Source organism: Mauremys reevesii, linkage group 5, assembly GCF_016161935.1.
Source record: "Mauremys reevesii isolate NIE-2019 linkage group 5, ASM1616193v1, whole genome shotgun sequence".
NCBI lineage: Eukaryota > Metazoa > Chordata > Testudines > Geoemydidae > Mauremys > Mauremys reevesii.
The window spans coordinates 71,985,282-71,997,900 of record NC_052627.1 but is presented as its reverse complement, the minus strand read 5'-3'; the positions used below and the strand labels follow the sequence as shown (position 1 = coordinate 71,997,900).

The following is a 12,619-nucleotide window of genomic DNA, read 5'->3' as shown; positions in this document are numbered from 1 at the left end:
TTACATATTATGCTTTTACTCAGTATTTAAAAAAAAAAATCTTGAAATTAACAAATGAGTTTTTGATCCACAGAGGTTTTCTTTTAAATTGTTGTTTCCTGCATCATTTATTGCATTCTTTGATCTTGGGCTGTACATTCAAATCTCTGTCATCTTTCTTGGGCCTTTTAGATAAATGTAGCCTAATAACTACACAGTTATAACTTTTTAGTAACATAGATAACTATCATGCATTGTACAACATGCAATTTGTTATTCAGCTGTGAATAGCCACAGAGATACTATTTTTAAAACTTTATAAAAGACCACTTTATAGCTCACAGCATTTACAGGATAACACTTGTGCTGCTGCTGTGACTGTAAAGAAAACATAAAAACCAAAAAAGGCAAGATTTGGATTTATATTATTGAAATAACAATTATAAAAGATAAATAATACATCCTCTTCTACGCCAACTAAGTAACGTTGTTCTGCACATTGGATCTGATCCTGCATTCCTTATGCTTGCAAAACCCCAGCTGATTTCAATGGGAGTTTTGTCCATATAGAGATGGGACACAGGGCCTCAAATAATTATATTTACCGCTGCTAGGAAACTTTTCATTTTCAAATCCCTTCACAGAAAGTAACAAATTAATGAGAATAAAATCCAAGAGGGATAAGTATGTATTACTATTCTGCAAAGTAATTTAAATACTAGCATGTATTATTTTACAGATATGGAAACCAATTTAGAGAGAGTAAGATACACTGAGTGAAATACTAGCCACACTGAAGTAATTAGAAGTTTTGCCGTTGACTTCAGTGGGACCAGGATTTCACACAGAGAGTCAGTGTTGGAGATTTTAATGTATCAGGTTTTACTAGATAAGTGCATTTATGCAATTAAAGTCTTAAGAAATCAAGAACAAAAGTGAATTACAATTTGGAAGTTTTTCTAGTGCTAATTACATTTCTAAGTGTGAATGACTAGAACTAAAAATTCATTTTAAAATTTTCTTTTATATTAAAAAAAAACCCTTAGAATATTTATGTGGAGCACAAAGAATCACCCAGATTGTTAATCATGTCATCGATTACAGTCCTTTGTTTTGGGCTTTGCTCAATTAATCAAGGAGGCTGTTTCAATTAGCTTCAATTAAACATAATTAAGGTCTTTCATCCCTGCATCATTAATCATTCCTATCACTGTAAGTGATCTCTCTCAAAAGTATGGTGTATACAATTAGAGATTAATTCTCTCCAATAAATGCTTCCTTAAAGCAGCCTAATATGAGATACAGCAGTTCTGATTTACACTGGCCCAGTTGCCAGACTTCTAATTTATTCTTTTGTACTGCTTAAATTTTCAGATTGCTTTCTAGACCCTGCTTCTGCAAAGACCCTTATGATTGACTTTTACGCACTCCAAGTAGTCCAATGAAAGTCTCAATAGGATTTTTGCAATTGACTTAAATGTGACTAGAGCTTCACTCAGATTATGTAGAGTAAAGCATATGTTAAAGTTTTTCAAGATTGGGCCAAGAGCATCTTTCATTATATGTTGACTTTGGGATATTAAATATTTTCATATGTTAAATAAAAAAAACCTTGCATTTCTCAGTATAGGCCTTAAGGCCCAGATTTTTAAAGGTATTTAGGCATTGCTACACTAGCATCACAGTGCCAAACTGATTTGGGAGCCTAACTCATTTTTAGAAGGGGAAGGCATTTAGGAGTCTAAATCTCATCAAAAATTGGCATTGTGACGCTGAGTACAATAACTAACTGCCTTTACAAATCTGGGCCTAAATTACTTGATTAATCAATGTTATTAACATTTATTGAAAATATTAACAGTAGTACATATAATAAATCTATGTAGCAACTCAAATATCTGAAGCTGTTCATTTGACATATGCCCCTCAAAAAGGATATTGCAATAGCCTGCAGTTGCTATGCCCAGAGTCTCTTGGTGATTACATAATTAAATTGTCACCTAGGTCCCCGTCCTGCCACAGGATATGCACCCTATATTCTCACTGAACTGACTGATTTGGGGGGCATAGTCTATCTTAGCATGGGTCCCACCACTGATAACTGCTAAGATCCCTTAAATCAGAGCAGTCAGTTGTCAAAAGTCTTAGACCACTACACATAAAAACAAATAATCCACTAACTATTTGTATGCAAAAGCCCTAATACCATGTATAAGCAGCAAAGAGTCTTGTGGCACCTTATAGACGAACAGACATTTTGGAGCATTAGCTTTTGTGGGAGAATACCCACTTCGTCGGAAGTGAGTATTCACCCGTGAAAGCTCATGCTCCAAAACGTCTGTTCGTCTATAAGGTGCCACAAGACTCTTTGCTGCTTTTACAGATCCAGACTAACACGGCTACCCCTTTGATACTTAATACCATGTATGACCCTATTAACCATCTAATCAGAAGTGAAAGCAAATATAAAAAGTAATTATAGTCGGGGATGAGCGAACCTCAAGAGGCTTGACATTCAGGGTGAGTTCAGATTGTTCTCCAGAGCGTCCAAAGCTTATCTTCACTTTTTGGACCTTCTTGGAATTAGAGCCTGCTTCTTGTAAAGTTTTCACTCCTTCTCATAAGATTTCTGATTCTTGTGCTTCTAGTCCCAGTTGCAAAGGCCATGAGAACAGTTTTTCTTGAGTTATTTTAGCTCTTCCAGTCCAGAATCCAAAAGTGCAATGCAATGTAGAAATGAGAGAGAATGTGTTAAAGTATTTCAGAACTTCTTATTTAGGTATGGTTCTGAACACTGGCACAGGTTCAAGGGTGGTTTCTTTTTTGCTGGAGTAATTCATGACACCTAATTATAAACATTTCAAATTTGCTATGGAAGTTTGTTTCTCTGTTCCTGCCTTTTAAATTTAAGCATAATTATTTAATTTAAAAACAATATTTAGCCATGTTGACAGTTTTCAGAAGTTGTTATGGGATAATCTGTTGCTTAGACTGAACATCTGTTGGAATCTGAGGGCAGGGTGTGGGGATAAGAATCCGCTTTACACATGCTTAATCCTCCCCATGACTAGGAAGGCAGGGAATGGCCAGAACCTTGGCTCCACTCCACCTTACTCACCAGCCATTAGCGTTAAACCAAAAGGCAGGGGTTAATGTAATTTTTCTGCTGGTATAGAAGCCACAATTCCCTCTTTGTGTCACTCCTGGAGTGGCAGGGCAAAATGCTGCACCATCCTCTGTGAAGGTATCCTAGAAACACAAGTTAGTCTTAGGTTTGAAGTGTAGCTCCTTTTAATATTCTGCTGTCTTGAGTTATCTTTACATTAACATAAGGTGGTGTGTGTGTGTGTGTACCTTCCATCTTAGCCAGTCTCCTACTGCAGTATTAGCTCCTACCTATGTCATTTGGATAGCTTTCAATTCTGCTTCTATTGTGCATGTCCATGTTATCTTTGGTCTACCTCATCACTTCATGCCCTGGGGATTCCCGTCCAACACTTGTCTTGTTATTTATTCAGGTTTTTCCTTCAGGTATGTCCTAGCCATCTCCATTTTTGTTCCATAATGTCTTGCTATATCAGTTTCTATTTTGTCCTCCTCCAGAGATCTTCATTGTTGATTTTTTTTTCTGGCCATCTAATATTGGGGATTTGGCTAAGGCAGCTGTTTATGAAAACTTGGGGTTTAGATAGTAAGGTCTTAATACATCTTTAAGATAAAGCATCATATAGTAAGACCAGCTTCACAATGTTGTTAAATATTCTGTTTAGTTTGGAGGGCAAGATTTCTGTTTTTCCAGTTTTTAGAGTTACAAAGGCATGTCTGGCTTTTGCTACTCTCACTTTAAGGTCTTCATCTTTTTTACCAGTTGTACTTACAATGCTGCCAAAATATGTGAAATAGCAGACCTCTTCTATGTCAGTCCCAGAAAGTGTTATTGGTATTTCTTTTGTATATTGATTCTCATAGTTTGTTTTATCTGTGTTCATTTTCAACCCTACTAAATTGTGAATAGGCCTAAAAATCATTTATTTTGGCTTGCATGCATTTGTAGGGATAGGATAGCAAGTTGATGTCATCTGCAAAGTCAAGTCCTCTTACTTCTGTGTAAAAGTCCATTGTATGGTCCTTGATTATTCTGCATTCCTTCTCATTAGCCAATCCACTACCAGTAAAATGACCATGGAAGACATAAGACATCCTTGTGTGATACCTGTAGTAACCTTGAATATCCTAGTCTGTTCACTGTTATGTATTACTTAGTATGTCTTACTTTCAGGGCTTTGGAGGGGAGCTCGGAGCAGGAGCGTGGAGCAGCTCTGGAGCAGTGGAGCGACAGGTTTTTGCCTGGAGCTGGAGCGGAGCCAGAGCACAGCTCCAAAGCCCTGCTTATTTTCAGAGAGGCTTTGAATGATGTTCACAAATTTATTTGGGATTCCATAGTGGTGTAGCAACTTGCATAAACCTGTTTTATGCACTGTATCAAAATCTTTTTGGAACTCTATAAAATTAATATAAAGCAGTGACTGCAATTCAATGGACCGTTCTATGATTATAGGTAGGGTTATTATTTGATCTATACATGATTTCTCCTTCTTCAACCCTTAGTGCTAGATTCAAGGTTGCAACTTCTTTGTTCTGTTTGGAATAATACATGTAAATACCTTATTTGGAATAGACAGCAATTGAATGCCCCTCCAGATTTTTTTTGGCAGCTTCATTGTGTGACCCTTTTCCCACTTGTTTTGATATTTTACTTCTTCCCATATGTTTTGTAAGAGGCTTATCAAAATATCTACTATATTCTTCTTGTCTGCCTTAAGAACCTGTGTTGGAATCTTATCCAGACCTGATGCCTTTCCACTTTTTAACTGATTGACTGCCCTCTCTACTTCTATTCTGCTGGAAGGTTGGGAAGTCTTTTTCTTCCTGTATATTGGGGGTTGGCCACTAGCTCACCATTCAGTAGTTGAGTGGAGTACTGCTTCCACATATTTAACAAAGACATCAGAATTATTAAGTTGCATTCATTGTCTTGAACTGGTAGACTGGTATTTGTTTTTCTTCCTGACAAACGTCTAATAATGTACCAGGTCATTTTTTGCTGCAGTGGTCTGTGCATCTGTTGCCATTTTGTCTAAGAAGTCTTGTTTGTCTTTCCTAGCAATTTTTTTTCATTCTTTGTCCTTTATAGCATATTTCTCCTAGAGTCACTGTGTCTGTGTTCTTGTTCTTGATTGCAAAGTCAAACTGAAATTAAATCAACTTTCTTCTATTTTCTGACATGTACCATTAGATAACCATTCGTTGTGATGTTTCTTCCTGAATCCCAACACTTATTCACAAGTTTTAGTAAAAGTTTCCATGTCCATTTGCCTTCTACTTTTCCATCACCTTCAAGAACTTCATATCTATTGTGCTTATCAGTAGAGGGGCCAAAAGCAATTAAGAGTAAAGAGACCAAAATATATATTAAACTATTCCACTATGGGTATGTGAGTTATGCCCACTTACTGAAGTGGCAGTAAATGAATGCTGGTTGTACAACTTTTGAGAAGGGTCTTCTGGGAAAAAAAAACCATGATCATGTAATTAAAAACTGTATCATAACAGTGTCTGAATTAAGGTTGCATGAGAAATATTAACTCTGGCATTTCTTAATGACCAACTGTTTGACTTTGCAACCTGAATAAGTCTCTTAATGGTTTTTGTATGTAATTATTAATAGACCATATTAAAAATGACCAAACCCTTAATTTCAAGTGACAAAAATGTTGAAAATTACATTAATTTAACTCTTTTGTTCTTCTGAAGTAGATCAACATCCTTCAGAAATTCACAGGTATGTGTAGTTCTGAAATGTATACAGAAGTGATTTTTGCACACACTGGATTTAAAAACATACTAAGACTATTTGGACCTGCTCAGATAAGGGAAGGCTGCAGCATCAGACCTTTTGATTTGAAATACATTTATTAAAATGTTTTCAGCTCTGAATGTACTATGACCAGAGATATTTTTTCCCTCAGTTGCCTGAAATCCCTTGCAACGCTTTTAAATTGGAAATTTGCAGAAAAACTTTGGGACAGCACTTAAATTCAGAAAAATTATAATAAACTGCTTAATTGGACATAAAATGAGTGGTGATGCAGTATCAGGACCCGTTGGAAGGCTCAGAACAGTAATTAGTTTTAAGAATAAATCTGTCATTTAAATAAAAATTAAGAATAATTTAATTTAGAAAATCTAGTACTGGTGGCTATAGGGTGATGGAATATAGTGGGAGATCCCATTTCTAGGGCACATAAGGGTCCATCGCAATATGATTCCACTTCTTATGATGCAATGTTAAAGTCCACTTCCTGTGAGGAAAGACTCAGCAAAATCCCAGAAAGATACATTGAAGCCCATGTATCAGAGGGGTAGCCGTGTTAGTCTGGATCTGTAAAAGCAGCAAAGAGTCCTGTGGCACCTTATAGACTAACAGACGTTTTGGAGCATGAGCTTTCGTGGGCGAATGCCCACTTCGTCGAATGCATGGGAATACATGGGACTTTCAAACAGCAAGTAGCTTGGGGTCATCCAAAGGCCAGCTGAAAAACTCCATAGGAATACTTTGGGCCCATAGTATCTCCTCCTCCTCCTCCCATAGACGTCTAGTACAAGTGACTAATTAGCATATATTTAACACATGTTGATCTCTGGAAGCTGATTAGCTATAATATATTATCATAATTCAGCCAATGAGCTGCAAATTGTAATCTGAAGGTGACAGCCCGCAGGCTAAACTCTGTAGGGGACAGGGACCTGAAGGAAAGCGGAACACTGTAGGACACCTGGAAGAAGGAAGACACTTGCAGAGCTTCTGCAACCACACCAGTGGAACCCTGCCGGGTGAGAAAGTGAACTATTGCCTTACAGCAGCAGAGTAGCTAACTACCCAGGATCACAAGCATTGACAATGCTCACTAGCCACCATCGCTCACAAAGCAGCTACTACTGCAGCAGCCTCACAAGCCATAGCAACAGCTTCTGTAAGTAGCTAATGGTCTTTCCATCCTAGCCATGCCGCAGAGTAGCACCGCAACCTACGCTCACGAGCATCGTTCCCAAGCGGCTCTGGCAGCAGCAGTCCACCCAGGGCGACGGCCGAGTCTGCCACCCAGCCAGCAGGAGACCACCTCAGCAGCAGCCACACGGGCTTCTGTATCTGGTACCTGAGGAGAAACTTCATGTCAAGGGAAGCAGGCAGCCGCTTGAGCAGCCTCACAACACAGCCGCTCCATGCCCGCCACCTACAAACCATGCTCCCGAGCATGGAGACAGAGCAGAAGGACCAAAGACAGTCTCAGAGGGATTAAACTAAGATTTCCTGTAAGCCTAATCTTTCTGTTTGCCCGTTTATTCCTTTCATGTATGGGTTTGACGTGTAAATAAAGCTGGATGCTTGTGCTCTGGGTGAGATCTGCTCCTACCCATTTAGTAACTGCCAGGCCAGTGTTTACTATATGCTTAGTTTTAAGTATTTAATATTGTTACATGTTTGATGGTTATATTGTTATAAAGTATAGATTAAGTGAATTATTCTATTGTTACATGCCATAGAGTTAATTGAAATTGTTGTAGTGTTTCATTTTTATTTGCCACACTGCTTCATTCCCTTTTTAACTGTAACCCTGTTTTATCTCTCTGCTCTTTTACTATAACCACTCACTTCTAAATATTTGTTTTTAAAGAATTTACTACTTGTTTGCCTATTCTTGATCGGGGGGCTGTATCCGTGTTCTTTCAAGGTAAAGTTAGCTAGCTGCAGCTTTCCCTGGAACTCCCTTTAGGGCAGACCACAATTTTGATTACTGGATTAGAAAAGCAGCAAAGAATCCTGTGGCACCTTATAGACTAACAGACGTTTTGCAGCATGAGCTTTTGTGGGTGAATACCCACTTCTTCGGATGCATCCGAAGAAGTGGGTATTCACCCACGAAAACTCATGCTGCAAAACGTCTGTTAGTCTATAAGGTGCCACAGGATTCTTTGCTGCTTTTACAGATCCAGACTAACACGGCTACCCCTCTGATACTTGGATTAGAAAAGTTTGTAAAAGTGATACCAAATCTTCTGGTAACGGTACTTAGCATAAATTGCTTTTTTAAAATTTATGCTAGTACAACTGCTTGTCAAATTATGAGTTTCTCCAAAAGGTTTAATGCAATCAAACTAGCTGAACTATTGTATCTTGCCTCTCAGATACAATTCTCCTTTCCATCTCATTTGACCGTGAATAGTCTGTATTACAGACCCATTATATAAGGACTTTTTAAGAGTATGTCAGTGTTTCTATCATTAAACCCCTAATGAACTGGTTGTAAAAATGCACTCCAGGCTGAAATTTGACCTGCTAGGTCTCAGCCCATGGGTGAATATTTTTATCAGTTTTCAAATAACATCTGGTTGACCAATTTAAAATATTATATGAGAGTACATTCCAAAACAGGCATTTAATAAGATTTGATCATGATTTTATAATTGTATAGCACAGAAGAGCTTTGATGTGTGTAATAAAAAAAACAACCTACTGATAGGCCCTACTCTACATTTTAGTGCTACTAAACTGTTACACTAATTAAATCTGAGTGCCCATGTGCCAGCTACTTTTAAAATAAGTATTTCACTTTGTGAACAATTTTAACAAAAAAAAAATTTTAAAAGCACTGATTCTTCAGGAGCGGGTTGTTTAGAATAAAGAACATAAAATCCTCTTGGCATTTTTATACATAAATTATAAGAATGTGGTTCTGGTTAATATAGCCTAACCTTTCCTACTAAGCATTTTATTTCCCCTCCCATCTACAACCACACTGTGGATTTAAATAACTAGATATTACTAAGGTGTTAGACAAATGTTGTCTTGTATTTTCCCCTTAAGAGGGAACACAAACATAATATTATTTCTCAGATTTTTCTTTATGAACAAAATGTATAATACATTGCAACCCCATTCTTCTGCAGGTTTCAGAACCATCCAAAATCTTCAGGAAAACCAGACCTGTAGATGATTGGGAGAGGAATCCATAGGTTGCATCACTATTAAGCGTTGTGACTGACCTTCATTCCATTGGGAGTTTCTGTTACCCAGAGGTTGTATAAGCGATCTCTGAATACTGTAGTATTCTGGTTATTGCTAACTGGTTGTTTTGTTTTGTCCAACACATCTATTAAAGACAATATTAAAGACAATGCACCCATAGGATTTCTGTGCTGGGTTTCTCACAGCTGTAAGTCAGAACATTGCATTCACAGATTTCGGATCTTCTAAGTCAAGGTTTCTCAGCAAATGGGGTGCAACTCTCAGATGGTTCACAGGAGATGCAGTGATATGCACCCTATGGCATTGGAAATAAATTGACATAATACTATGGGCTTTTGGATGCAGCGAGAGCCGGATGGAGGGCAACGAAGGATTAATTCACTCATGGCCCTCGCTCTAGCTGCTGTTTCTGCTGTTATCCAGCCCTCTGGCCCTATCAGAGTGGGGCTCTGCACCCCCTTGCACAGCCTTCTGCTCTGTGCCACAGGAGGCAGTACTCTTGGATGTTGTGGAGCACAGCATCTTGAAGCAGCAATGCCTTGGATCTGAGTGCTATACAAGAGAGACAGGATATCGGGGGAGGGTAAAGAAAGATGTGAGAAAAGAAGCCTCAGCCCCATCCCAGAATAACCCCCCTCCCCCTCCACTGGCATCAATAGCAAAATTCCCACTGACATCAGTAGGAGCATGAGTGAGCTCTTAGCTGACAATGGAAATTTTAATTATTAAAATCTGCATACAAGAAAAATGCATTCCAATTAAGGCTATTTAACACAGTTAAAGCCTGATTTTGACCTTACATTAGTTTAAGCCCAGAGTTAAACTAGTTTCTAACTCCTGAACTAACATATTAATATTAAATATTTGGGAAGAAGTAATGTATATTTTATATATGATCTTACTGTAAATATTCAACATGCCAAATAATCTGTGAAATGTATCATTCAAAAAATATTTTTAGCAGACTCACTTATTGCTGATTAGAGGCTAAAGGAATTATTTACTTTTTGGACAGACTATTGAGGGAGTATTAAAAGACTTTGGGTGAGCTTTTTCCAAAGCTCGTAGCACAAGCCTACCCTTCATTCCAGTAAACTGAAGAGAAATTCCCACTGACTTCAATGGGAGCAGAGTTGGGGCATTGCTGAATACTTTTGAAAACCCCAGCCTTCAACTGCTTTTTATTTATTTTTTTAAGAATAAAAAATATATTGATTTAATTCCCAGATGCCTTGACAACTATTCTGCTGATTAAATGAACCTGTCCAAGAGAAAACCACGCTTGCCAACATTCTGATTCCCAGCCACTTAGTCCCCAATTCTGATCTCACTTACACCAGAGTAACCTTATTGAGATCAATGGAGTTCCATTGGTGTTTGATGTAAATTAGGCCCTTTAGATGTGGTTTTCAAAAGCACCTCAGAGTGGAATTTTCAAAAGTGCCTTAGTGAGTAACGCACCTAATTCCCATTGACTTTCAATGTGGTGAGGCACTTAACTCATTTAGGTGCTTTGAAAATTCCACTGATAGATTTAGGAGCACAACTCATAGGCAGTGGGACTTGTGCTCCTAAATCACTTATATATTTTTAAAATCCTACCCTTTGTGCCCAAATCTAGATCTAAATTATTTCTTTATAAAATATTGATTTGTTTAGGCACATTTGCTTGATACACACTGAAATACTCTTACGGTTACTTGATAGGTATCAGGAAAAGTCACATATCTGGCATCCGGGTTCCAATTAATTAATATATTTGCCTTTCCTCCCAGTGTTGCTGATTGGTTTTTTGGGCTTAACCTTAGACAGTGACTTAGTTAAACGCTATATTGAATTTCACCATTTCCATTTGAACTACCTTTCTGGTAGTTCACTGAAGGGTTTATAGTTATCATGAGTGACCAAAGTACTTGGGTGTGTGTACTTAGGTCAGTGCATAGAACCATACATGTGAGGTGGGGGTTGAAATCTTTTAAAATAAAACAGCTGCACAAGAAATGGTCAAGGCATTGAAGGCAATATGATAGCTGCTATTAAATCCCACTCTGAGAAGCTTCCTTTAGCTTTGATGATTTTTTCATCTAAAAAGTTGCGATCAATTTTTCACTGACCTCAAGTCAACCTCACAAAATCAGTCAAACTTCTAATCTGTTCATATTTTTCCTGTGTGGTGGGGGGGAAATAGAAAAATACAAAACTTGAGTTGCCGTGCAGCTGGAGATGGACAAAAACTGGGATGGTTTTGGTTTAGGAAAACCTTGTTGGTGGAGGTTTGAATTTGCAAAACCCTGGGCTAGCTCAGGTCTGGGTCTCATTTTATCTGAACCACCAAAGTTCACAGAGGTTTGGATAAACAGTTCTGGTTTGACCTATCATCGCTAATTGTCACCAAATGTCTTTGCAAGTACAGGGTGAGGCTCAGCATAAAGGTGTTCTCAATCTTTATGGGATTTTTTTCTTTTGTTTTTTAAAGAGTATAAAATAGTCCTTATATGGCCCCACCACTGTAGACTTTGAATGCCTCACAATACTGTTGGTAGGTAGGGGTACTAATAAATCTCCACGTTACAGGTGGGAAACTGAGGCAGAGAGAGACTGAGGCCCACACCCTCAAAGGTATTTAGGTGCCTAAGTTACTAGCTCAAGGTTACACTGGAAGTCTGTAGCAAATCTGGGAACTGAACATGAGTATCCCAAGTCTCAGCTATCAACCTCACCACTGGAACATCCTTGCTCTCATACTGTTGATAGATATATCATTTACTAGTGAAACTTAAAGAAAATATGGAGGTGAAGAGGGTTTATGCTATCAGGAATGCAACACAAATGCACTGGTTTCTATTTTGGTCTATTCTGTGTGGGTTCTTATACCACCCTCATCACCATAGTATCTGAGCATCTTCCAGTTGTGCATTAAGTGACCTGACTAAAATCAGTCATATATATGGTTTATCCTCTCTCCAGAAGGAGAATTGTGTGTGCAACACAGTGTTTTGTTGGTAGGGCATTTTGGAGCATTGTTTTCTGTTTTTAAATGTACACACTGCTCAATGTCTAGTTGGCAGCTGGAATCAAGCAGACTGGTCCTGGGGCCGGTTTTGTTCAACGTCTTTATTAATGATCTGGATGATGGGATGAATTGCACCCTCAGCAACTTTGCAGATGACACTAAGCTGGGGGGAGAGGTAGATACACTGGAAGGTAAGGATAGGGTCCAGAGTGACCTAGACAAATTGGAGGATTGGGCCAAAAGAAATCTGATGAGATTCAGCAAAGACAAGGGCAGAGTCCTGCACTTAGGAAGGAAGAATCCCATGTACCGCTACAGGCTGGGGACTAACTGGCTAAGCAGCAGTTCTGCAGAGAAGGACCTGGAGATTACAGTGGATAAGAAGCTGGATGAAAGTCAGCAGTGTGCCATTGTTGCCAAGAAGGCCAACGGCATATTGGGCTGTATTAGTAGGAGCATTGCCAGCAGACTGAGGGAAGTGATTATTCCCCTCTATTTGGCACTGGTGAGGCCACACCTGTGTCCGGTTTTGGTCCCCC

At 38.5% G+C, this 12,619-nt stretch overlaps 1 long non-coding RNA gene across 1 annotated transcript in view; it reads left to right on the top strand.

Annotated features, from left to right (window-relative positions):
- The window catches only part of LOC120405766, a 73,841-nt gene extending 64,732 nt beyond the window's left edge, over positions 1 to 9,109 (top strand). Inside the window, exon 8 of the long non-coding RNA XR_005598847.1 lies at positions 8,989 to 9,109. This is a non-coding gene — a long non-coding RNA (uncharacterized LOC120405766). The remainder of the gene's footprint in view (positions 1 to 8,988) is intronic.
- The last annotated feature ends 3,510 nt before the right edge of the window (positions 9,110 to 12,619 follow it).